We start from the raw sequence: 26,834 nt of genomic DNA, 5'->3' as shown, positions 1-26,834 counted from the left end.
TAACATTAAATAATAATAATATGAGCATTTGTAAAGTGCCTGATTACACCAGCTAGTGTGTCCCTGCGCTGTGATGAGAGGCTGAATACAGAAGAACCTGACAACAGAAGAACCTGGACAATTCGAGAGACCCTACAAGCGCTGAAAGCGATGAGTTTTCAGGTATTTCATAAACTTAACCTCGGAGACCTCTAACCTAAGGCTCAGAGGAAGTTTGTTCCAGTTCTGAGGAGCCAGGCGACGAAATGACAGGCCCCCCATCCTAGCCTTCTGGACCGTGGGAACAAGTAGCAGGCCCTTCCCACCGGATCTAAGTAGCCTTGTGGGAGCAAAGCGGGTGATCAAGTCAGCCAAGTATGCGGGACCCATTCCCTGGGAGATGCGATGACAAACGCAAAGTGCCTTAAACAGCACCAGTTTCCTAATGGAAGCCAATGAAGGGTCGCCAGAGCCTTCCTTGAGGAGGCCCGCCTCGGTTGCATGAGGACCAGTCGTGCGGCTGCGTGCTGTAGACATTGAAGTCTATTCAAACATTCAGCAGTAGCGCCCAGGTACAGTATATTTCCGTAATCAAGGCAAGACGTCACAAGGGCGTGTACCATAGTCTTCCTAGCAGGAACGGGCAGCAAATCCAGAGTTTTACGAAGGCCCTTAAGGACCCCAAAACAGGTCCCCACCACCCGCCTAGTTTGGTATTCGAAGGAGAGCTTGGGAGCCAGTCGCACACCCAGGTTCTTCACCTGATCGCTAGGTGTAGGAGTAGGTCCCAGATTCTGAGGCCACCAAGCCGATGACCATTACTCTAATTCCTATGCTATTATGGAGGGAGGGGCATGCCACTGAGAATTTGAGCCAGAGAGCTGGCTCTGCTCAGTTCAAGTTCATCTTGGAACCTTGACCCCAAAATGAGCCAAGCTTTCACTGGAGACTATGAGGCCTAGTAGCTACAGCGGCCCACCATTCATCGTGGTGGAGCCAGGCTTGAATTTCGGCCTCAGCTCAGCATCAGGGCCACTTGAATTATGAGGTCGCTGCATTTTCTGCATAGTAATGGATTCGTTGCAAAAGCCATCTGCTGCATAGTCCCCAGCTTTGAATTTAAAACATTTTTTCTAGCACAAACACTAAAAACAAAAATGCTAAAAAGGTTACTAAAAACGCAGCAACACTTGCTGCTGAAAGCCCTTGCTAAGGCTGACTGGTTATCTTTCTGTTGCTTATTGCTGTATTTGGGTGTCAGACTGGTATTAATGAGATGAAACCTGTGCCCCAATAGTAATTACATGGTTAATATGAATGGGATAGTACTATCGCAAAATGTGCCACGTTATGCCACATAATTTAACTTTTCCTGCTGCATAAATTAGCAAACCCTGCCGCCTCATGTGGTTCTTTCATGCAACATAATTCCTGTCTCCCTTTTTATTCACTAATACCATTATCATCAAGGAAGGGGCAGTAATACATCTCAGTTCATGCTAAAAAAGTCTCAGTTTTAGTAAAAACATCTCAATGCAGTGATATAATCTGATGTACTGACGTTTCTGTGTTAAAGAAATATGCTTTTTTGAATTTTGAGGACATTGTCTTCCTTTCCTCCTTCCTAGGTGAGCCCTGCCCAATGGTGATGGGATATGTTTCTTTCTTTGGTTGTGAGCCCTGCAGGACACACTGCTTTTCCTTCTTGCAGGGGCAGGGCTCGCTTCACATCTAAGAGAACTTCAAGTACCCATCTAATCGTGGTTATCATGCAGATGCAGCCATTAGATTTCTGAGGTCCATTTAGCCCAAGGGAGGGGGATCCGTCCCTCCCTGCTCTGGTCCTCGCAGCCCTGTGTCTCTGCTGCTTCCGGGGCCTCGGAACACTGCCGTCATTTGAAAGGATGTGCTCTGGTGCCTCTTAGTTGTGAGCAGGAGCGAGGCCCTGGGCAGCTGCCAATGCCTAGCACAGGCCCTGAAATGGCCTGTGGATAGGCTATTCATTTGATTCGGAGTTAGTAATAACTGAACACTACTTCGAGATCTTTTTGCACTGACTCCTTTCATGTTATTTTTTACAAAGGGTTTAGAGACCTCAGAGCAGAAACGTAGTAGAAAATATGTTGATTTTTAAGACCGCCTCATTTTACGTTACGGTCTATAAAAAAACAAAAAAATCTTAATTCCTTTATAATTCCACTCTAAGCAGACTCTTTTTCACTACATTTAGGGGATTTTTTTTTAACCAAATGATTTGGAATATGGAATAACATAATTTTCACTTACTAAAGAAGTGGGGGGTGTTTGGACAAAGCAGAGTTAGGTTATGCAGTGAAAGACAGATTGTGAAGAACAAGTTACTTACCTTCGGTAACGCTTTTTCTCGTAGATACAGTATCTGTCTGTGGATTCCTCACCTTGTGAATATCCCTCCGCGTCAGCCTTCGAGGCACCCGGACGGACCAATGACAGCAGATATACAAATATACAATGTACATAGTACATACAATTCAAAACTGCACACATAGTGCGTAGCAAAGGTATGAAAACCCCAATATATATATACAAATATAAATATAAATAAAAATACATAAACTCAGGTATAGCAAAGTGGACAACGGGGAGGCGGGTGGGTCAGTGAGGAATCCACAGGCAGATACTGTATCTACCAGAAAAAGCGTTACCGAAGGTAAGTAACTTGTTCTGATAGATACATCTGCCAGTGGATTCCTCACCTTGTGAATAGAGTCCCACAGCAGTCCCCACTCCCGGAGTAGGGTGTCCACCTTCCTATACCAGAAAATCCTGGAGGACATAACGCGCAAAGTGGCCCTCCCTCCTCACCTCGGTATCCAAGCAGTAATGCTTTGCGAAAGTGTGGAGGGAGGACCAAGTCGCGGCTCTGCAAATATCCTCAACAGGTATACCTCTAGATAAAGCAGAAATAGCAGACTTTGCTCTAGTAGAGTGAGCTCTTATACCCTCAGGAGTGTCCTTACCCGCCAGGGAGTAGCAGATCTTGATGCATAATATTATCCATCTTGAAAGAGTGCGCTTTCCTGCAACCAGCAAATCCAACGAACAGCTGGTCATCCAACCTTGACTCCTTTGTCCTGTCCAGGTAGAAACTCACCGCCCTCTTCGGGTCCAAGCGATGAAGCCTCTCCTCCTCCTTGGAAGGGTGAGGAGGGAGGATAAAAGGTAGGGAGGGTAACAGACTGTCCTAGATGGAAAGGAGTAACCACCTTAGGCAAAAAAGCAGCCCTGGTCCTGAGAACCATTCTATCAGCATAAATGGACAAGAATGGGGGCTTTGAGCTAAGAGCTTGAAGCTCACTTACCCTCCTTGCCGAGGTAATTGCCACCAGAAAAATAGTCTTAAAAGACAAAAGTCTCAAGGGACATGAGTGTAAGGGTTCAAAAGGCGAACCCATCAAGAACGTAAGAACAAGGTTCAAGTCCCATTGAGGTACAATAAAAGGTGTAGGAGGAAATGTATTGGTAAGGCCCTTAATGAAACGTAAAACAATAGGTGATTTAAATAAAGAGGGCTGGTCTGGCAAACAAAGGAAAGCCGATAAGGCCGACAAATAACCTTTGATAGTTGCCACCGCAAAACCTTGCTGGGCCATAGAAAGTGCAAATTGTAGTATATTGAACAAACAAGCCCTTAAAGGGTCAACGGACTTCTCCCCGCACCAAGCAACACATTTCGACCATCTATAAGAATAAATGGACTTGGTGGAGTCACGCCTGGCTGACAAGATGACATCCACCACATCGTGCGGGAGAGTATAGGAACTCAGGTTGCCCCGTTCAATCTCCAGGCATGAAGGTGTAAGGTTTGGAGGTGGGGGTGTAGAACCTGCCCCTCCATCTGGGAGAGGAGATCTGCCCTGTGAGGGAGACGGAGCGGCGAGCAGGAGGAGACGTGGAGAAGATCTGTATACCACACCCTTCTGGGCCAATCCGGGGCGATCAATATAACTTGGCCCGGTCTTGGCGAATCTTCCTCAGAACCCGAGGAATCAAGGGTATGGGAGGAAACGCGTAAAGGAGTTGCGAGTCCCAACTCAACTGAAACGAGTCCCCCAGTGCTCCTTGCATCGGAAACTGAAGGCTGCAGAATGACGGGCAGTGAGCAGTCTCTAGTGGCAAACAGGTCCACCTGAGGAGTTCCCCACAGGGCCGGCCCTAGGCATGTGCAAAGTGTGCACCTGCACAGGGCCGCCAAACCCCAGGGGCCGCCACAACGAGGATCGGAAGGATCAATGATACATCGTGGCACTGGCGGCCCCCTGGCAGGATTTGGCGGCCTCTGGCTCCGCCCCGGCTTCCAATACTTCTGGCAAATCGGACTGAAAATGCCGAGCCACAGTGCAAGATTTCTCAATACATCCTTTAACAAGCATCAGGCCCATGAATAAACACACCGCTAAATTTAATTGTCGTGAGCATGAACGCTGCCAACGCCGGGTTATTAAAAACGGACACAGGTTCAAGAGGTCAACCACATGTTGATTATGAGTCAGTTACAATAATCTAGCCGGCTTTGTCCTGTCAGGGGTGATTTAGCATGTGTTGAGCTAGTTTGCCCTGTCCAAAGAAAGTCACCAGTGCCTTGGTCTGCTATATTAAAACAAAAATGCTTTTTAAGGATGAAATATTTTCTTATAGTTCCAGTGAACTTTAACCTTCACACATATATGATTTGCTGAAAACAGGTGAATAAGTTCTGTTATCCACAGCCAGGGAGAAAAAATGTCAAAAGAGATCATTAGGTTAGAGTCTAGAGAGCGCTTACACTGCCTCTTGCAGGCATATTGTAGTTTATTATATTAAGAACATAGAGGGGTTTGGGGCCTGCCCAATGCTTAACATTGGTTGGCTTTCCTTGTCACTCATTTTTAGCTGCTTCTTATTTCTCTCCCAGCTTGCCAATCTTGTGTATGTCCTTCCCACGGAACATTGCCTCATTAGTTTCTTTGTTTGACTGACATCGCTGCTTCCACTGCTTGCTTTCGAAACACTACTTTTTTTTTCCTTTTCTGTGAAGCACTCTATTAACTGCTGTGTTTTGGAGCCATCTCTCGTATGTGTTTCTCCCTGCACTCTGTGTTGCTGTCTGTTGCCCAACTGCTTCTCCTCGCAGTCCTCCCTTCTGCTCTCACAAAAGTGCTTCTCCCCATTCCTTTCCCCACTCACATCCTGCGTGTTGCTTTCCCTCACCCCCTGTGTTGCCTTCGCTCCCACCTACACTCTGTTGCCAGGGCCGGCTTTAGGCATGTGCAAAGTGTGCACCTGCACAGGGCCGCCAAACCCCAGGGACCACCACGAGGAATCGGATACATACAAATTCATGGCGGCCCCTGGCAGGGATTTGGCGGCCTCCCCGGCTTCCACTATTACTAACTTCCAAAGCCCTGAGGTGTTCCAGAGCTTTTCCACCTACACTAAGAATGTTTTTATCTCAAAAGATGTTTTCTTGTTGGATGGCATGATTACACAAGATGATAGTCTTGAGAGGAGTGTTCTACTCTGTTTATCTGTGGAATTTAGCCAGCACATACAACAGATGTTTCACTTAGATGGCTTTGTAGGAGATACCAATGCTTTCAAGGCACAATATCTTGCTACAAGTAGCTAGTGCATAATAGATCATGTCCAATGCCTTCCAGTGTTCATAGCGGCCGGCGCAATAGTATAGGGTGGTGTGTCTTTCAAATATTATACAGCAGCAGCTTAAAATGCGGGAGAGAAATCAATTATCGTATATGTGCAGTGTCTCTTCTAACAAAGTCGTCAAAGTTAAACTATGCCCAGAATGTTATAAAGGTACTAATTTTAAGATTGCTACATACTCCGCCCCGCCCGGACCCCCTCTTCCGGGGCCCCCTACCTACGCTCCCTGCACAGGGCCACCATGAGCCTAGCGCCGGCCCTGTTCCCCACGTCCGGAAGACGTAACGAACCACCTCTGGGTGAAGCCTCCACTCGTGGTCGGCCGAGAACTGCCGACTGAGATTGTCTGCACGCACGTTCAGAACCCCGGCCAGATGATTTGCCATTAGACAAATCTGATGATCCTGAACCCAGGACCAGAGACGCAGAGCCTCTCTGCAGAGACACCGGGACCCTATTCCTCCCTGCTTGTTGACATACCACATCGCGGTGGTGTTGTCCGTCAGGACTTGAACGGACCGACCGCGAAGACTCGAGGCGCAGTAGTAAGTCCAAACGGAAGGACCGCAAACTGGTAGTGTTGCGAACCCACCGTAAAACAGAGATACTTCCTGTGCGACTTCAGGATCGGAATATGAAAATAGGCATCCTGCAAGCCGATTAAACCCCATCCAGTCTTCTTCCAACAGCGCCTGAAGAACCTGCGCAAGAGTGAGCATCTTGAACTTCTCCTGTTTGAGACAGAGGTTCAAAACCCTGAGGTCCAGGATTGGACGAAGCCAGCCATCCTTCTTGAGGATCAGGAAATACCGGGAGTAGCATCCCTGACCCCTCTCCTGCTCCGGAACCACCTATATCGCACCCTTCCTGAAAAGTGCCAGGACTTCTTCCTGCAAGAGAAGCAGGTGGTCCTCATAACAATAACCTTGGCAAGGAGGGTAATTGGGGGGAAATTCACGAAAGGGAAGAGCATACCCATTCTCTACGAGATTGAGAACCCAAAGATCTGATGTAACCGATTCCCAATCTTGTAGAAAATAGGTAAGCCAACCCCCTACAGGACCCACATGATCCAGAATGGTGGATCTAGGGCTGCTTTGCTGATGTAGGTGGGGGGTGGGTATTAGAGGAGGAAGTTGAGGAGGAGGAGGCTTGACGACCACGGGCACGACCCCTTTGTCCACCTCTATAGGACTTGTACAAAGGATTCTGCCGTTGCTGCTGCTGTTGGCTCTGCTTATAGGTATGAAAAGTAGACCATCCAAACCCCCTGAATTTCCTGGTGGTAGAGCCTCTAGTCTGTAAGCCCAAAGACCTTGCAGTCGCCCTGCTATCTTTGAACCCTTCTAAGGCAGCGTCAGCCTTCTTTCCAAAAAGGCCAGTGCCATCAAAAGGCAAATCCAACAGAGCAGCCTGGACATCCGTCGAAAATTCGGATGATTTTAACCAAGCGGCCCTTCTAGTGGCGACTGAAGATCCCATTATTCTAGCCACAGAGTCCGCAGTGTCCATGCCACTCTGAATCACCTGGCGAGCCGCAACCTGCGTGTCAGACACTACCTCATTGAAGTTCTTCCTATCCTCCTCCGGAAGCTTGATGATAACTGCTTAACCGTGTCCATTAAAGCATGTACATATCTGCCCAGCAGACAAGTAGCATTTGTCGATTTCAGGGCCATGCTACTTGACGAGAATACCTTCTTAGCACTCTGATCCAAATTTTTAGAGTCCTTATCCCTTGGAACCTGGGGAAATGCACCTGCCGTCCTCTTTGAGCAAGCCGCCTGAACAACCAGACTTTTTGGCGAAGGATGAGAAGTTAAGAACTCGGGGTCACCAGGTGCCACCCTATAGCGTCTCGCCACTGTTCTAGACGCCGCAGGAGCAGTCAAAGGCTTTTTCCAGACTTCCAATATCGGTTCAGTGAGAGCCTCAGTAAACGGGAGTCTCGGCTCAACAACAGAAGAAGGTGAATGCAGAACATCAGTAAGGATGTTCGATTTAAACTCCACAGAAGGCCAAGTTAAGTTCAACAAATCTGCAGCCTTTTTAATCACAACATGGTATGGAGCCACATCCTTAGAGGGTGCATCAGACACTGCAGGCAACCCCCATTCAGGCGAATATTCCAAACCACTTGCACTATGCAGCTCCTCAAAATAATCTTCCTGATCCTGAAGTTCACCTTCCTCCACTTCAGGATCCTCATAATCCTTCTCTTCCAAGAGACGCTGAGCTCTACGCCTCGACCACTCCAACCGAATCGAAGTTGTCGGATCCGGTAGCGACTCCGACGGAGTCGGGGCCGGTGTCGAGTGAGGAGCTGGAACAGTCGGAGAATGGGAAGCTGGAACCGGCGTCGAGTCTCGAATCCGATCCCGAGGTCGCTCCGGAGCCGGCGAAGCCATGTGCGGAGTCGATGACCTCGGCGGCTCCGAACCAAGCCAAGGTGGATATGGCGTCGGCATGAACGGCATAAAAGTCGCCGGAGCGTAAGCTTGAGGGACACCCAAGTTGTACGACAATGGACCCATGGGACCAGCCGGTGCACCAGTGGGGTACATTGCTCTCGCATACACGCCATACATAGCATTAAGGAAATGCGAGGGGTCCTGTCCAGGACCAGGAAACGGAGGGTACAAACCCACTGGCTGCTCCGTAGGAGGCTGCACTGGAATCGGTTCTTCTTGACCCTCCTGTTATTCTCGATGAAGCACCGGAGTCGCCGAAGCCTGAGGTTCTTCAACGTCTTCTTCCTCATGCGCAGAAGACAGACACGGATCCGGTCCCGGATCCGGAGATGGCGCTCAAGACTGAAAAGGCGAGGCTTCACCTTCAGGCTCACGAGATGGCGAGGGAGACAAAGTCTTTATGATGCTTACAAGATGAAGACCTCTTCTTTGAGTCCGACTCCCTGCCGGAATGGTGCCTCGAGCTATGCTTCTTCCTCATATGTTTTATCTTCGAGGAACTCGAAGCATGTCCCGAAGCCAACTTCGACGCCGACTCCGATCGAGACCTCGACCTCGATCTCGTCTTCAATTTCAGCTTCGACCTCGAGCGTCTGGACCTTGACCTCGAAGACCTCTTGCCATCCTTCCCTTTTACCTTGGCCAGAAGGAGTTTAGCCTCTCGCTCACGCAGAGCCTTCGGGTTCATCTTAGAACAGGATCGACAGCCTCCGACATCGTGGTCCGAGCCCAGACACCACAAGCAATCATTATGAGGATCGGTAATGGACATCATCTTGGCACACGATCCAAACTGCTTAAATCCTGTCTTCTTCGACGACATCTTCGACGAAAGACAACAGCTCGAAAAAGATACAGAAACACACAAATAGCAACAAAGTTACTATCCGCAACACAAGAGATACCAAGAAACCGTCGACGACGCGGAAAAAAGGGAACTGATGTCATCACGCCGACGTAGGCCTAATAAGGGGTTGGTGACGTCAGCGGTGTCACGCGCGATTCCGTGCTCCTGTGACTTCGTCCACGCCAGCGTGCTACAAAAGAGTTTTTCGAACGTTGCTGACGCAGGGGGATATTCACAAGGTGAGGAATCCACTGGCAGATGTATCTATCAGAAATATGCATTTTATTTCAAATGTAATATAATTCTAACATTTTCAGGCACTATACTGAAATCAAATCTTTTTTAAACGATACAAGTTTATATTTTCAAAAATATTTTAAGTTGTATCCAATTTTGCATAAGTCTTAGCTAATTTATTTCCAGATTATAGGAATGATACATTTATAATGATATTTGGAAATCTAAAAGGAATAGTCTCAAATGAACAAAATTGCAGGAAATATTTTGTTTTGCAAGCTCTGTACTCCAAACAGTATCAATTTTAATACTATTATGTTAAAACCCGGTGCCAGCAAGTAGTAAATGCTGAAATCTGGACAACACCAGTAGCTCAATATCAAAATGAAGGCTGCGATTTGAACTCTAACTGATCTTCTCTTTTTAAATATCAGTGTAGTGTAGTTCCTATTATCCCAATAGGCTCTGCGCATTGGAATAATACCTTCAATAGTATAGGCCTAGACCAGACGTTAACTAGGTCTTCTATTGTCGATATTAGACTTAAAGTTTTGGGTTTGCCAGCTAGCTCAGAGTTCACTAGAAACTTTCTCGAATAGGCAAGGAGGAGCTGAACCTCCCTGGATAGACAAGAAGGGATTTAGTTTCTGACAACCATAGAACATGACAACTTTGCTCTCCCCTAATCAAGAGTGTATCTCTAGAGTCGTGTGAAAACAAAAGACAACTTATTTTACTCAGTCAGTACGTGCATTCTTAGTCTCACCAGATTGTAGAGAAAAGGAAGAGACGGGCGTGTTCAATAAAAGATGGTATTTATTGATCAGTTTCTTTTCTCATACAAGAGAAATGGATCGATATTATCGCAATACTTATGGTTAAGTAAAGTGCATACAATAAAAGCAGAAGTATAAAATAATACTGTAAAAACATTTATATGGTTTCTAAGCCATATAGTGGTTTAAAATGGATAAAATAGATACATACATATATACATTTGACTAATCGTACTCAACTGGTGCTTCTAACTACGCCTACCCCAATGTACCTGACCTAAGCCTAATACGTGGGCGGGAATAGAAAGTAGCAGTTTAAGTTAAGTTTGTTTTGCCAAGTGACTGACTCAAGAATTCTCTGCAAGGGGTTATTCAGTTCTGTACCTGGAATCTAGGATGGTTGAGGGATGGTATCTCTCGTCTTTGGTCTCGATATTCCAGGCTGCCTGCAAGGGCTGCTTGGAAGCGCCGGAGCTGGATTTCTCTGCAGGAGAAAGCAGCGTCTCGTTCTCAGCGCGTCAGGAAGGAGGGGCTGCGCCAGCGGGGTCTGCTCTGCTCTGGGCTTCGGCAAGTCTGGCTGCTCCGATCTCGTCACCACCGCGTGTGTTTGCTTAAGGCAATACCGGTAATATTTATACCTGTAAGGTGCCGAGATTGACGTAAGGATGGACATAGATACGTCAATAAGGATGTCATACGAACTGGTCGTTAGCACATTCTTTTGCTGAAGTTCTCGGTGAAATCAAAACAATGGTCGCAGGGTTTTTCCCAGGTTGTCATAGGTTTGATTTGTTTTGAGAACTCCGTATGCCTTATCAGGGGCTGGAGGAATATTGCTTGTCTAATTAGATGGCAAGCGTTATGACCTAATCAGATAACACGTTCCTGTGCCGTGGTGTGGCTTAATCAGATAACGGTTTCTGCATCATGGGATGGCTGCTAGTTAACTTGTTAACCAGAACAGGGTCAGGAATAGGGGGATCGATACAGAACCTATAGGAATACATCACACCCACTCCACGCTAACTATGGCCATATTTACGAATCTAGGCATAGTAAAACATACTGTAGAGTATCGTGTATACCTTACCACCCCAAAATACATATAATGCATTTCGAAATTATGTAATATACGGAAAAAACAGTCATATATACTATATGCACTCAAGCTGTAGAATAATGCTAAAGTAATCACGCATATGTATACATTATTACTATTTGAATATGAGAATTACACATGAAATGGCTCTTAATACAGAAGAAAAAAAGTTCGAGACCATTCCATCACAGAATAAAATAATTATGAACATACCAGCGGGCAGCTGTCTATAAAGTTTCCGAAAATAGAAATTTAGTTCTCTAAGAATAGTTCTTACTTTAAGCAGAAGATAAGTGTCCCGAAAAATCGTAAAAATATTTTGGGGCTGCTGAAAAAATTGCTGTCCGTGAACTGGAGGGAAAATTGTTCATGCTACTTTATTATTAAAGTTGAAGGCCAAATTCAGGGTGTTGGGAACGCTGTGCGCTAGCTTGCTCAAAAGTCGTTATTTCTGCTCTGGTGAGAACATCATATCATTGAGACTGTCGAAAAAGCTGTCAACAGCTTCCTGTGAAAGTTCCACTAACTCGGAAAAAGGTGTAACCATGCATTCATGTGCATGATTGTCTCCATTGACGTTTTGATTAGTATTGCTGACAGAAGGTCGTACCTGATCGATGCTGCTTTCATCTTGAACTTCACTACCCCTTAATCGTAGTGGTGAAGTTTCCACGAATGCCGTCATCAGGATTGGCAGCCGTTGAGGGCAGCACAAAGCATGAGCCGTTACCGGACCCAACAATGTTTCTGCATCCATAGGCGCATCTGATTGTAGCGTCAGACAGGTGTCCAACACGCATTTTTCTCCGCACAGCAAGCACCTTAATACAGGTAAAACACATCGATGCCACATTGGTCGAAATGAAAGAAACCAAGTCATGTTCAGGTCTCTAAGCCGGGATAGTCCCAGGATTTTTGATATCCGGTCCCGGTATCCAATGGCTCGGATTGTTTCTTCCCTTGTCGCAGGTGTTTTGTCTGTGACATGGTTTGCCATAACGAAATATAAGGACCAAGAATAGGATTCCTGCAATTAGTCCCAAAATGAGGGGAAGTCCGCCAAAAATCGAATGAACGAAGTCTGGAAAAATACCCAGTATGGCTTTGAATGGTGTTAATGCCATCGAAAATACTGTCTTAAATACCTTTGAGACTCCACTGGTATCAGAAATATTTAAGATTTCATTCAGGATTTCTGCGAAATGTATGGGGGAATTAGTTGATAGCAATGAGTGAATCTCTGCAGTCGTCCTTGCGACTAGGAGATCATAAGTTTCTTTTGATGACGTGAGCCTGGTCGGCGTCTGAAGAAGCACTGTTTTCATTCTGCTTAAAGTATCAATTCGAATAGAAGTAATTTTAGTTAGGCCATGCCCTTGCCTCCCTGTCTGGAAAGGAGCTGGGGAACAATAAGCGTCCACAGCACATGACCTTCGCAGTCGTAGTTATGAGATAAGGAATCCCGGGCAGTAAACTACAACATCTGCGATCCACAATTAGAATGTAACTCCCGTTATAGAGTCTTTTAAAGAATGGTTCTATCTCTGTTGCAGGTGCGCCTAGCTGGTGACATGAAAGGTTATTTGAGTTCCCTTCACAGGCTCCATGCAAACTAATTCCATTACACAGAAGTGTACCGCTTAGTGACATCGCACAATTATTGCCACTAAGAAACACTTTCTGTCCTTTATTACTGACACATGCATGTGAATAGGGCAAGTTTCATGTTGACTTAATGTACCCTTTTCCCAATTTTTCGTACATGCCAGCCTGTATATATTTTTGGCAGTATTGAAACCTGAAGGTTGATATTGGAATATTAATTATCCCATGTATTATCCATTCACTGACAGGTCGTTCTGACATGGTCACTGGTAATCTCTCGAGTTTCTCAATGCTCAGGATTGTATAATCAGCACCCTTCTGTGCCATACTGACTTGTTTATCAGTAAGGTTAAAGATATTGAATAGTGACGTTGTGTTGATTAAACGCCAAGGCACATATCCTGAACGCAGATTTTGTAACGTCCAGCCAAGCTTTACAATAGAACGCAATTGAGACTGACCGTGTTGTAACAACAGTAAGTCCTGCGATATTATGTCGATTGCTGAAGACACAATGCTGTCCAATGAAAAGATTCTGGAGGACAGAGTCATTAACCCATTGTCCACTACAGAAAGTGATTTTTCCAAATTAATACGGTCAATTTCCCGTATACTTTCTGCTGTTTCAATTTGAGTTACCTTCCAGGCCTCGTTGTAAGCTGCATATACAGAGGCTGCTATGAAGCGTTTTTGACGCTGTTTGCGCGGTCCCATAATGAAATCACGCAAGTCAGCACCATCAGTAAGTAAAGTTAGGTGTTGCTTAATTTCTGTCAGTGTGGAAGTTTGTAGCCATTGAAGGCAGAGTTTGCCCACACTGTAGGTGGTGATTATCCCTGGGTGTTGTCTTTGGGAATATCTAGGGTCTGGCCTGGTCAATGTGAACCCCTGTGTTTTGTTCAGGAATCTGTCTTGACAGTTATTAGTATCTGTGGGCCAGATTAACCATTGTCTCCAATCAGGATGTGTTCTGTTTTGGTTTAATACATAGTTTACGTCTATCTCTTCATCTGTAGAGCTATTGCTGTTCATAGTTGGCTTTGGAATAGACGGTTTATTTAAGTCTTTGATTTTGGCTAGGCCAAGACAGGTAGTTTGTTGAACAGTGTCATTCAAAAATATAATTTGTTCTGGGATCATGCAGGCTCTAAACAATGATTCTATACCTTGTACTTGCCATTCTTTTGTACCCCAAACACTTTTTACTTCAACATTTTTGTCCCAATAATCAAAACCAAATGTATTCATTTGTGCAAAAAATGAGTCCGAATATATCAATTTCGTGTTTGTAAGCATAGTTTTTGTTCCTGTCTTATTTGACAATTTGAAATAAAATGTTTCAGCATTACTTGTGTTGAACCCTGAAGAGTATGAATATTTGTCATAAACGGTTCTTGAGCTTCCTTTTGGAGGGGTTGCACAATGTTCCCATTGATTATAATTTAAAACATTTCTAGGTTGTGCAGATTTATGTAGAAAATGGTTACCATAGTGGTTGTAACAGTACATACTATCATAATTGGATGAACCCTGCAAATAATCATGTTTGGTAAATTTAGCAGACATTACTAGGTCAGACATCATATTATTTATACTTTCAAAGTCCCAATCATCAGCAAATGAGCTTGGTTTTACAAAGTCACTCAACGAGATCTTGATTTGGTGTAGATATTTCAGGATTTCAACCGGACCATAAATTTCATAGTCAGTGTTGTCCCATGCTACCCCACCCGGTATAGGATTGGCTGTGAAGTTGACTGAAGAAAGTTCTCTTTTCTCGACGTGTGAAGACGTGTGTGGCTTGAGGATCAAGTTGATTTTCTGGCTTGCTGTGTCCATTTTAGCATATTTTCCCTCAATGAAGCGTCCCAAGCATAGTACCATGATGAGCCAGAGTATGAGGATAAATGCACCAAAGGACACCCAAAATTCAATCCATGGAGAAATCAGATAGGTTTCTTTCAGCTGTTTCAAAAGTTCCTTAGCTTTATCTTTAAAAGTTTTTGTTGATGGCTGTGTCTTTGATTCACTTAGGTCTTCAGAAGAATCATCAAAGTTGATGAAGTAGCCGGATGCCGTTCTGTCAATTGTTCCAATTGCTTCAGGATTACTGTTTCTTGCAGCTTCAGCATATTCATTTGTTACTTCATTGTAGGTTGGTGTGTCTCTACTAAATGTTTTTATTTGGGTTTTTAGAGGTCTGAGTTCCAATGCATTGTTGCATAGTCCTTGTTGTTGTTCTGTAGGCGTTTCGAATGTGATTAGCCTCTTAGTTAGGACCTCTGTATTGGTAGCAAATCTTGGTGTTCTGCTACTTATCGGGAGTCCACTTGGCCTACTGTTTGTTATCGGCCACATGATTGTGGTTTTACCAGGTCGATGGATACAACTCGGTTCTCCTTTTTACCAGCAAGCGGCGGTAGTACAACTGATCTTGTCCCGTTGATAGACAAGACAGGAACTGCTTTTCTGTAAGAAGGCCCAAATTCCTTCTTTACCGCGATCTTTTCTCTGACTAGATCCCCGACTTTTGGAATCCAGACAGGTCTTGCTGGGACAGGTGGTGGTTCTTCAGTGGTTGTTGGCTGCTGTTTCAACTTTATGTTGCTCAGGTCTTTTCTTGTTTCGTTTAAGTCCTGCAAAATAGCCAAACGATCTTTGATATCAAAGCTTTTTTCCTTCACCACTGAAGTCTGACTGTCAAGATCTAAGACCAACATCCTAGTTCCAAACAATAATTCGTACGGACTGAATCCCCTCAGAGAATTTCTTGGCAGGTTGTTTAGACTACGTTGGACACTTATTAGATGTTTTACCCACCCAGCTCCCGAACCTAATATCCTTTCCGTTATAGATAGCTTTATGCCTTGGTTTTTTCTTTACACCATCCCGTATCCCTCAGGAAGGAAGTGAGAAGAATCCCGCTGTGCTATGCTCATTTGGCCATGTTTCCCCACAGGCTTGAGGGGTAAAGTGAAAACATTGGTCAAACGTAGCATGCTCCTAGCGTATATGCCATTTAGACTCGCAAATCTTTGTATAACAGTCCCGACGTCAGCCGAGTGCTGGGGTCTACATTATAAGTGGAAACTAGTCTTTGTTTGTTAATAGGACGCCTTATTCACACTGGTCTTATTGATTATTGCTTAGCCCTTCTTGAGAGAAACGCCATGGTATTACACCGTTTCTCTCGCCGCTGCGATCTCTGTTGCAGTCCGGGCATTTTTTTACAAAAATGTGATGCTGCAGGCTCATGCCTGGCCACCAGTACACTGATTGTAGTTCTTCCAGAGAATCTTTTAGTTTGAGATGACTAAGACCCTCACCTATATGTGCGTCTACAATTAACAAAGTTCTCCTTGTCCATCTTTGGAATTACTCTATCCCCCACTCCAGGGATTCGAGCAAAAGGAACGGAGTTTGCATCGATTATGTATGTATAATTGAGTGGATAGTTGATCGGTAGCGCTGAGCAGTCGCCTTTTGATGACGTTCTCACCGCCAGCACTGTTTCACCGTCAATGTATTTTACTGTACGCTTTTTTCTAGCTACGGAAGCCGATTTAGTTGCTACCGCTGTGGCTGTCTCAGCCAATGAATTCCCTGCAACGTGAACGCCATCACACTGATGACTCAGTGTATGTATCACGTGAGTCTTTGGTAGTTCTTTTTGTAACAGAACTATTTGTTCCCAAAGCAGTTTTTGCTTTATTGTTGCACCTGTGTCATCTTTGTAACCGTTTTGAATCCATTTCTGCAAATCGTTGTTATATGATTTGACGCAGTAATATGAATCGGACACTATAAGTGTCGGGAATTCGCGATCTGCATTATCTAGCGCCATTTTCAATGCTATTATTTCAGTCTGTTGTTCTGAATTAGTTTCTACTGAGTGTGTTTTTGTTAATAGAGGTCTTAGTTTACCTCCGCGCCACACTTCTTTTGTAATCTCACATGTGGGGTTGTATGCTTGTTCTCCCCAAACGGAGGGTTGAGCATGTCCGTCTGTATAGATTACAAATGCGTACTGTCGTAATGGCAGAATGTCGATTGGCAGAGGGAATGTTCTTTCATATTCTAGATTTTTCAATTCTTTTAATTCTGGATCAAAGTAGTATTTTACTCTGTCCGTTGTAATTGAATTAACCCATTGTATCCATTCCGGATTCAATGCTGTTGTTGGTAAATTACACGGTGTTGTTAATGCCTCAAAGGCTGATTCTGCTGTTCTGACTGTGATACGTCTACCGTCAGCTTTATCTTTTTCTCCAGCTATTGCGGTTTGAACTGCATGAACAATGTTTTCTTTAATGCTGAACTTCTTTTCAGCTTCTGTGTACAAGTGTGATTTGAATGCAATTGGTACCTTTTCTCCCTCATTAGAGGTCAGGTATGTGAATCCACATCTTCCTGGGATGACTCGAATCACAAGATTGCGTGTGTTATCACGTGTTTCTAATTTTGTTTTAATTAGCATGTCTGTTTGTAGGGATCTCAGAATTTCTGTGTGTATTTGAGTCCAATTGGTTCTTTTAAAATCTGGTTTTATTAGATCATAAAGGGGTTTGACCCTTTCTGCGTAATTTGCAATGTATGTTCTTCCGAAATTTAGGAAGCCTAGAATTGACTGTAGGTTTTTTTGTGTTCTAGGTGCTTGGAGTACGGCACATTTCTCTAGGAAATTGTCAGCCAGGCTTTTGCCTTCACTTGATAATTCATATCCTAAGAACAGGACTGTTAGATGGGCAATTCTATATTTTTTAAAGTTGAATTTGTAACCCTCTGCTGCGAACCCAAGTATTATGGTGTTCACTCTCTTCAAGTGAGTATCCAAGTCATCATCTGTCAGGTATATGTCGTCGACATAAGATAATGCTTCGTCATCATATGTTTGTAGTAACTCTGTTACTCTCGCTGAGAATAATCCTGGGCTGTTCTTGTACCCCTGGGGTAACCGACAGAATTGTTTTTGAGCGCCATTTATTGAGAACGCGGACAAGTATCTGCTCTCTGGTGCTATATTTTGACAAAAGAATCCATTAGAGATGTCTAATGTTGTTTTGTATTTTTTGCGCACTATGTTATTCATTAGTGCAGCACTATGCGAGTTTTGCACTGCAAAAGTTTAGCAACATGAGTTAAGGTGTCTGTAATCTAAAACTAGACAATATGAATTGTCTGGTTTGGAGACCGGAAACAAAGGGTTGTTCATTTGTGAGGTGCAAGTTTCAATCACCCCCTGGTATTCTAGTTGATCTAGGATTTCTTTTACCTGTTTTTTAGCTTCTTGCTTAATTGGGTACTGTCTTTGTGCAGTAGGTTGTGATTTTAACTGGATTTTGTGAGGAGGAGAGTCCTCATCCCATCCTACATGATTTTTATATAAAGCAGGAGCTTGAGCTACTGCCCACTTTCTAGCAAGTGTGTATTTTTTATGAATTGGGATATGATTTGAGAAGGCAGGCATAATTATTTCTTCGCCATGAGGGCAGTCCCTGACAAACTCTGGTGGCCAGTCTTTTCCAGCTAGAAGGATGTCATAGCCCTTGGAGAGATTATCCCAAAATAGTCCCCTTATTTTTCTAGTCTTATCCCCTTCTATACGTAAAGTTATTTCATATATTTTGTGAGGTTTGCTAACTCTGGTGTCTGCAGTTTCCACTTGAAGGTATTCATTCGTGTCCACTGTCTCCAGATGATTCAGAAGGACTTTGCGAGCTATGCTCACTTCTGCTGCGCTGTCTAGCATTGTCTGAGCCCATTCTCCGTTTTTCAGTTGTGTCCTCAGTATTCTCGGCATTGTTAATTACTTTAATACTGGCTACCTTCTTTTTGGGAAATTGTAATTTCTTTTTTAGATGAGCAGGTTCCTTGTCTTTGGACTTGACATGCTCTTCTCTTTGTTCTGATCGTCCTCTTCTTTCCGATTTCTGCGAGGAAGTCTGAAAAGATTGAGAGGGGCGTGTATCAATTTCTTGATATCTATCAGGCTTCTTTATATTATCCCTATTTCTAAGGTTGTATTTTTTCCCAGAGGGCTCACTTTGGGGAGACCTGTGTCCTTGGTTTGGAGATCTTTCTCTCCGCCGAGGAGACCTTCCTCTGGACTGGAATTTCTTTTCTTTAGGTTTGGATTGTTTGTTTCCATCCCAGCTCTTTTTTTGTGATGTTAAATTATTATTAAAAAATACTTTTTCAGGACTTTCAATCAGTCAGGGTTTTACTGGTATTCCACCTAGACTATCTCTACCTAGTTCCTCATAGGACTTTTCTATAATTCTGGCAATTTCAGCTGGTTGGTCTGCTATATCTGTTTCTTTTAACCTTTGGCGGATCGCCACGTTTGCTGCTTCTCCCTTTATGTTGGCTAGTAATATAGCCGAGACCTGCTTGAAGTCTTTCAGTAATTTCATACCAAGAGTTAAAGCGGGTTCTGGACCGTATTCATCTTGAATTTGTTTTAGCACATCTGGTATTACCGAGATGGATGGAACACCATGCGTTTTTGTGTAAATGGAAGCAAAGACTGTACCCCAAGTGTCACAGTCCTCCACGTGTGGTGCGATTCCCATTGGAAGACAGATAGTCAGAATCCTGTGTTTATCCACAGGAGTGGTGTCTGGAAACACTGCCTCTATTTGGGTGATTTTTTGTGCTAACCAGAATGGTATTTGTTCCCGTTTAGCTGGTACTTTACCTAGGCAGGACTGTATGTTCTGTGGTGTAATTTTATTTGTGTTCCCCTGATGAGGGGTCAGCTTTGGAATTTTAATTGCTGGTTGGATTGTTGAAGTCCGCATTACATATTGGACTAATTGTCTATGTACTTTTATTAATTGTTTTAGTTGTACTGAAAGATCTGCTGCAGACATTCTTTCGATCGTTGCTCCTGGTCTACCTAATGGACCGAGCCTGGTGATGTGATTATTATGTTTTAGGGCGCCATTAAACAAGAGCAGGTGCTCTTGAAATTTAAGTGGTACTTCCACCTCCTCGAAAGGAGTGTACTCATTAGGAGGTTCCTCTGTTTTGTAATAGTGGAAGTGCTTTGTTACAGCGTTTGCTGCTGGAAAGTGTATCCATGAATAGAATACCTCTGTCTGCCGATATTCGTGTGCCTCTATTACGAATATGACTGTGCCACCTCTCGGTGTCAGTCCATTTTCTATAAGTTTTAAAGTTATAGATTTTCTTATGTTGACCGGGATGAGTATTATATCCGGGTCTGCTTCTTGCATAGTAATATCAGCTGCTACGAGTTCAGCTGCCATTCTAGCTGCCTCTCTTTCTCCTTCACTGTCTGACATTGTACTGTCCAGAAGGTTATTCCGTTTGTTTGCAGATCAGGTTTCTTATGGAAACAAAGATTAGATGCACAATATTTTGGAACAGTGTATCCTTCACCGTTGATTGAACCAAGAACCATACATAGGAGTTTCCTCCTGCGAGGTTTGGCGGATATTACCTTTCACCCACTCCAGACGTCTTTGGAGTATTATGGGAAAAAAGGGGTCTGAGTGAAAAAGCACGACTGAGTTACTCTAATGTCTTGCGTTAGTTTTATCGCCTTTCCAAACGTTTGGGCGCCATGTAGTGTAGTTCCTATTATCCTAATAGGCTCTGCGCATTGGAATAATACCTTCAATAGTATAGGCCTAGACCAGACGTTAACTAGGTCTTCTATTGTCGATATTAGACTTAAAGTTTTGGGTTTGCCAGCTAGCTCAGAGTTCACTAGAAACTTTCTCGAATAGGCAAGGAGGAGCTGAACCTCCCTGGATAGACAAGAAGGGATTTAGTTTCTGACAACCATAGAACATGACAACTTTGCTCTCCCCTAATCAAGAGTGTATCTCTAGAGTCGTGTGAAAACAAAAGACAACTTATTTTACTCAGTCAGTACGTGCATTCTTAGTCTCACCAGATTGTAGAGAAAAGGAAGAGACGGGCGTGTTCAATAAAAGATGGTATTTATTGATCAGTCTCTTTTCTCATACAAGAGAAATGGATCGATATTATCGCAATACTTATGGTTAAGTAAAGTGCATACAATAAAAGCAGAAGTATAAAATAATACTGTAAAAGCATTTATATGGTTTCTAAGCCATATAGTGGTTTAAAATGGATAAAATAGATACATACATATATACATTTGACTAATCGTACTCAACTGGTGCTTCTAACTACGCCTACCCCAATGTACCTGACCTAAGCCTAATACGTGGGCGGGAATAGAAAGTAGCAGTTTAAGTTAAGTTTGCTTTGCCAAGTGACTGACTCAAGAATTCTCTGCAAGGGGTTATTCAGTTCTGTACCTGGAATCTAGGATGGTTGAGGGATGGTATCTCTCGTCTTTGGTCTCGATATTCCAGGCTGCGGAGCTGGATTTCTCTGCAGGAGAAAGCAGCGTCTCGTTCTCAGCGCGTCAGGAAGGCGGGGCTGCGCCAGCGGGGTCTGCTCTGCTCTGGGCTTTGGCAAGTCTGGCTGCTCCGATCTCGTCACCACCGCGTGTGTTTGCTTAAGGCAATACCGGTAATATTTATACCTGTAAGGTGCCGAGATTGACGTAAGGATGGACATAGATACGTCAATAAGGATGTCATACGAACTGGTCGTTAGCACATTCTTTTGCTGAAGTTCTCGGTGAAATCAAAACAATGGTCGCAGGGTTTTTCCCAGGTTGTCATAGGTTTGATTTGTTTTGAGAACTCCGTATGCCTTATCAGGGGCTGGAGGAATATTGCTTGTCTAATTAGATGGCAAGCGTTATGAACTAATCAGATAACACGTTCCTGTGCCGTGGTGTGGCTTAATCAGATAACGGTTTCTGCAACATGGGATGGCTGCTAGTTAACTTGTTAACCAGAACAGGGTCAGGAATAGGGGGATCGATACAGAACCTATAGGAATACATCACATCAGCAAGACCCGTTTTTAGGTTTACCCTGCACAGCACTTGCACTGCGCTTGATAAATCTGTTGTTTTTAATACAAACTGAAAAGGGGTTTACTTCCCACCTCCTCTCTTTCCTGGATTTTCATTGGTTCCAATGCGTGCCACTTACTTTTCCTCAATTTCTATTGGCTGTGGCATATTTTCCTGCATTTACCAATACTTGTAACCGAAATACTGTTAACATCTGCTTTAAAATTAATTGTTCCTATAGTTTTGCCTTGTTTGACTTTTTCCTCTTGCAGCACATTTAAATACCCCAATGTATCTTCTGGAGAGATTAATAGGCACATGCTTCAACCTTTTTTGCAAGCACAAACAGTGCGATTTGCAAAAATTGGCCGTTTATGCACGCAAAAAAAGCGTTTGCGATGCATCAAGGTGTAAGGCACTCGCAATTTAAGAAATCTCAATTAATTGCGATTTCTTAAATTGCGATTGCATTTAAGGAATCGCAATTTGCGATTCCTTTAATGCAATGCAAGAACAACTTTTAAATAGTGATTTCGCTGTTTGGGGCTGCAAATTACAGAGTAATTAAACTGGTTGGTAATTTGCAAAAACTTTGAAAAATGCACTAAAGTGCATTTTTCAAAGTTTCATGTTCCACTTGCGCGCGTATGCATTCTTGCGTCAGCGAAATGACACCAATCCTCCTTTTTTCAATCTTTTTTTTATTTTGATGATTGTATACAGTGTCCCAAAACTGTATGGCACCGGCAAAAGCATCTAGCTAAGACCAGTAGTATTGCCTTCAACAAGCAAGGTTTAACACCTTCCGTGCTCATGACGAGCTCAGCTCGTCATGAGGCACGTTGATGCTGTGCTCATGAGGAGCTGACCTCGTCATGACCCACGTGGCGCTCAAACGCGGGGATAATTCCCCTGCTGTCCTGAGCGTTTCACGGAAACGGGCGTGGTCATGACAAGCTCAGCTCGTCATGAGCACAGCGCCACTGTGCAGCGTGACGAGCCGGGCTCGTCACAAACACCGTAGCGCTGCGCGCGCCCCCCCAGCGCCGTGGGGGAATTAGCCCTGCGGCTAAGGGGTTAAATGCTTGCAGCCACATAAATATTAGTACACAAGCACAGCGCAAGCGTTGTATAGGCCAAACGGATGAGTTACTTACCTTCGGTAATGATGTATCTGGTAGAGACATAGTCTAGCCACAGATTCCTGAACTTAGAATATCCCCAGGTGTCAGACTGGATCCGGAAAACTTTCTGCAGCAGCACCTCTGCGCACCAGGGGGCGGCGCCGCCTGGCTCCTCCCTGATGTCATCCACAGATAGGACGTCAGCTGAGCCATATATGCTCCTCCCAGCGCGCTGACATCAGTTTTCGTCGGAGAAACTTTTCCGCCTCAGACAGCGGAGCCACCACCAAAAAACTGAGAATATAGGTACAGTGTGCAAAAATAATGAAAAATTTGAAAGAAATTGACAGGTGAGACAGAGCAGCGCTCTGAAAAGCATCTACGCCAGAGAGAAGGCTAAGTCAACGTCAAGGGAGACAAGGATGTGGAAAAACAGTCTGGCAGAGGACAGAAAGTCTGTATCCAGAAAGTAAAACCGTGAAGGAAAACAAGTCCGGAACACAAGATTTAAGGATAGTTCACCACAAGAAGTCACCAGAAAGAGACGCCGCAATCCCGATAAAAGACCCATAAATGTGAAGAGCCAATAGATCTAAAGTAAAAGGCCGCAGGGGTGACAAAAATCACAAAGCAATGGTGAAGGGGGAAGCATGACGGTGGGAAAAAACGTGAATAGATTTCACACTGTACAATCCAGGCCGAGGACTGGAAAGAACACATGATCTATTAACATACCGCCTAATCCTGAGAATGGGCGGAATGGAGCAAAGAAACAGAACAAAACAGTCTGTGTTGGAGTGAAGAGAGAATGTCACCCAGCAAAAGGGCAAGCCACCCTAAGGAGTCGAGTTCGAGGTCCGAATTAACAGCCCCAAAGCACAGCCTGCTCCCAAATGCTATCCAAATAAAAGCTACAGACACTGGCATACAATCACACCAGCACACTTTGAAGTCGCATTTTGCCACCTCAACACTCAGAATTGGAAAATGTTGAAAAATGCTTAGCCTCCTTCAATGCCAGCCTGCCTGCACCCATAGGCAGTTTAGCCCCATGGTACTCGGCCTCCCTGCGGCTAGAAAAAGGTTTATGCAAAAAATGTGAACACCTGTGGTGGTGCTCAAATGACCTAACAGATAAAGAAAAATTTAAACATGCTTTAACTCACTACCACCGCAACTTAAAAAATGCTAGGAAAACTCACATCGCAACCACTCTTGAACAAGCAGGGAGTTCTCAGAAAAGTCTTTATCAGATCCTAAAACCATTCACAAATCCTAAGGCCTGTGATACTGCACCTGCCCCATCTCAAACATTGTGTGACTACATTGCTAGTCACCTAACTCAGAAAATTGACATGATCTATAATAAAATCACCTCTTAGATCCTCTAACTAATCTTGAATTTGAACTCCCGCCCATCCCACCTATCTCTTGTTCACAAGAGAACTTCCCATTACTCACAACAGAAGGTACAGAAGCCCTATTAAGATGTGCTAAATCAGGATTCCCACTCGACCTCATACCTGCGAAAATAGCCGCCACTCTGTCCAAACAACTAGCCAAAACCATTTGCTCTATTCTAAATAGCTCCCTGAAAGAAGGTACCCTCCCTCTAGATTGGAAAGCTGCACAGATATTTCCGATTAGAAAAAAACCCAAAATTCCGACGGAAGACGTAACCTATTATCGACCCATCTCTCTTCTTCCCCTTCACACTAAAACTTTGGCAAAACACATTAATAAACACCTCTCAGACTTCATCGAACCCACTAACTGCCTAGACCCCTCACAATCGGGATTTAGTCCCAGATACAGCACAGAAACCACACTGGTGGCAGTCACGGACAACATCCGGATGCTGCAGAATTAGGGTCAAGCGGTGATCCTGGTGCGGCTTGACCTTTCCGCAGCATTCAACACCATCTCCCACCAAACTTTACTCAGAAGATTGGGTGACATAGGCATCACAGGAAATGCACTGAAATGGCTGTCCAACTTTCTATCTGACAGGACACAGACCGTTAACCTAGGCGCATTTCATTCTAAGACCACCAAGGGAGTACCGCAGGGCTCAGTCCTGAGCCCAACCCTGTTTAACGTTTATGTAACTCCTTTGGTGAGTCTGTTAAGGAAATTGGGATTTATCCCCATATCCTAAGCGGATGACACCCAATTACTCCTCTTGTTTGATAAATCCAACTCCAATATTCCAAACACCTTCGCTGAAGGAATGAAGACTATAGCGGAGTGGATGAAAATTAATTTTCTCCAACTGAAGGCAGCTAAGTCGGAGATAATGTTATTTGGCGATGCCACTGTAAAATTGTCTCCTAGCTGGTGGCCAGAGGAATTGGGTCCTACCCCATGTCCTAAATAGGTGGTAAAAAACCTTGGAGTCCGATTGGACTACAAAGTTACGCTGGGAGACCATGTCTCTTCCATCGTCGGAGCTTGCTTCCATAGGCTCAGCATGCTCAGAAGAGTCTTCCCCTTCCTGCCACTATCTTGCAGGAAAACCCTGATCCAGACACTAAAGTTAAGTCGCCTAAATTACTGTAACATGCTGCTGAGTTCTGCCAACGAAAGTGCCATAAACAGACTCCAGGTGGTTGGTCCAGAACACCGCGGCCCGACTGGCGACCAATGCCCCCCCCCCCCCCCCCCCCCCCCCCCCCAAGAACTGCCTCCCTCCCTTTGCTTCATAAATTACATTGGTTACCTATACGGAAAACGATCAAATTTAAAACATGCTGTCTGGCATACAAAGCCGTAAACAGATCAGGCCCCAGTTACCTAAAAGATACATTTGTTAACTATGTGCCCTCCAGACACCTCCGCTCCAGAGCCAAAGCCCTGCTGCAAGTCCCGCGCTTTAAAAAAAAACGCCAATGGGGTAAGGCCTTGTACACTGCCCCACACTACTGGAACCAACTCCCCATACACCTACGTCAATGCACGGATTACCTGGCTTTCAGGAAACTGTTGAAAGCCTCGCTATTCTAATCATCTCTCATCAGCTCACCTAGGTGGTCCTAACGCAGACATACCCTTATGGGGTGATTTGCATGCTCTATAAGCAAATATAAAAAGAAAAAAAGGAGGCGAGTATAGAAAGCCCCAACCTGAAAAGGTTCTCGCAGAACGGGGAGGACGGGCGGGGGCGTTAAGAAATCTGCGGCTAGACTATGTCTCTACCAGATACATCGTTACCGAAGGTAAGTAACTCATCCATCTGATAGAGACGTCTAGCCGCAGATTCCTCAACTTAGAATAGATACCAAACCCATACCCATGGAGGCGGCGGGTCTGCGATGGAATCCCACCAAGTTCCTAAGAGAACTTAGTCGTACAGAAGGTGACTAGAACAGCATTGTCAACCAGGGGACCTACCATAGTGAGGACAGTAATGTTAGCGCAGTTAACCACTAGACCATGAAGCTCTAAAGAGAGCAGAAAACAATGGGAGGCAAAGGAACCAGAATCTGCCAAGAACAGCGCAAAAAAAAACCTTTGTGTATACAGGGTTTGTAAAAGGAAAACAGAGCCAGAATGTCCGTGGAAACAAGAAGATGAACCGACCCAGGGTCCGAGGAATCAGCCGGATCCAAGGTGGCGACAGAAAGCAAAAGCAATCACTGGTTGACCAAACAGAACCGTGAAAAAAAGGCACTTTGGAACCTGAACCTGCAAGGCAGGTGGAGAAGCAGTGGCATCAGGCTGACCCTCACCCAGCAAACACCAGCATGTAGAAGAAACCATACACTAGATATGCTGGAGTAAAAAGGAAGGATACGAGTTCACAAGAAGCGGAGCTGAACAGAGGGTTCGAGAGACCTGCCAAATGCAACGTTCCGACTGCAGCAAGCCTCAAGAGACGGCAACTGGTATGACAGAGACATCATATACCGGCCCAATATGTACAACAGCGAAAAGGAACCCTGTTGAAACCTGTACCAGCAAGACACAAGAGACTGTACTGGCAGGATGCCAATCTACGGCAGAAGGCGTTAGTAGTATGAAAATACAAGACACGCCAGGACTTAGACGGTCTATCACAACATGTGAAAGAGTCGATGACAAGTAGTCAA

Source organism: Lissotriton helveticus, chromosome 4_1, assembly GCF_964261635.1.
Source record: "Lissotriton helveticus chromosome 4_1, aLisHel1.1, whole genome shotgun sequence".
Classification (NCBI taxonomy): domain Eukaryota; kingdom Metazoa; phylum Chordata; class Amphibia; order Caudata; family Salamandridae; genus Lissotriton; species Lissotriton helveticus.
Note: the sequence above shows the minus strand (reverse complement) of the source record.